A 910-nucleotide genomic window follows, 5' to 3' on the forward strand; every position below is an offset into this window, starting at 1 on the left:
AATAGTCTGCAGGATTGAATGTCCCCATGCTTTGAGAGGAGAACCTTCCTGTCCCTCTGCCCCTGCCACGTCCAAATCCTCGCTCTCCAGGCTTGTCTCCTTGGCTGCAATCAATCCCATTCTCTTCACCTTTGAACTCTCGGCCTCGGTTGCCACCTCTTCCCTTGCGGTTGTTGTTTTCCCGGCCACGACTTGCTTCTCTCTCCGTCCTCTTCTCTCTGTTTTCTTTGTTTTCTGAGCTTTCTCTTCCAAAATTCTTCTTCTTCCCTCCTACAGTCTCCCATGAAGTGGTGTCAGAATTTCCTTCCAGCAGTATATTAATAGCGTTGTTCACATCACCGTTACAGTCATGGAGGGCCACGATGCTTTCATCCTGATTTTTTCTCATCACTTCCATAAGCTGTTTAACTTTAGCTTCAAAATCTGAATCATTCTTATCAAAGATCACTTGAGCAAGCCGCATCTGTTCAGCCGTTGCCTGTACCAATTGTTTCTGTGACTGTGCTGCATGTGTTGTTGGCATCTGTGGTTTTTCCCGAGCACCTCGGCAACGATCATTACTCACAGAAGTCATCATATACAGAATATACAAAATGTATGTACAAGATACAAAATCGCTGCTGCTCTCGTTGGACTCGGGACCCGCCGCCACCGCCACCCTAAATTAATATTTCATTAACTTATTTCTATGGCATTGAAAATGTCACAGTCAAAAAAGTGACAATTTTACTCACTAATGTCTTTTCTCAATAGAAAAAGATCAGAAACAAAGGAGAGCAATAATTCTTCATGTTTACTGCTGCATTTTAAGGGACCATCAAAGTCAACTGCTTGTCAATATCTTAAATTTAGAAAACAAGTTGGGATTTTTCTCAGACACGTTTATTTCTTTGGGTAATGCAAACCTCCA

At 42.6% G+C, this 910-nt stretch overlaps 1 pseudogene; it reads right to left on the reverse strand.

The window, feature by feature from the left end:
* LOC116104781 overlaps positions 1 to 653 on the reverse strand; it is a 35,332-nt pseudogene extending 34,679 nt beyond the window's left edge.
* Positions 654 to 910: the final 257 nt, after the last annotated feature.

This window comes from Mastomys coucha, unplaced genomic scaffold (genome assembly GCF_008632895.1).
Source record: "Mastomys coucha isolate ucsf_1 unplaced genomic scaffold, UCSF_Mcou_1 pScaffold22, whole genome shotgun sequence".
In the NCBI taxonomy this organism is placed as follows: domain Eukaryota; kingdom Metazoa; phylum Chordata; class Mammalia; order Rodentia; family Muridae; genus Mastomys; species Mastomys coucha.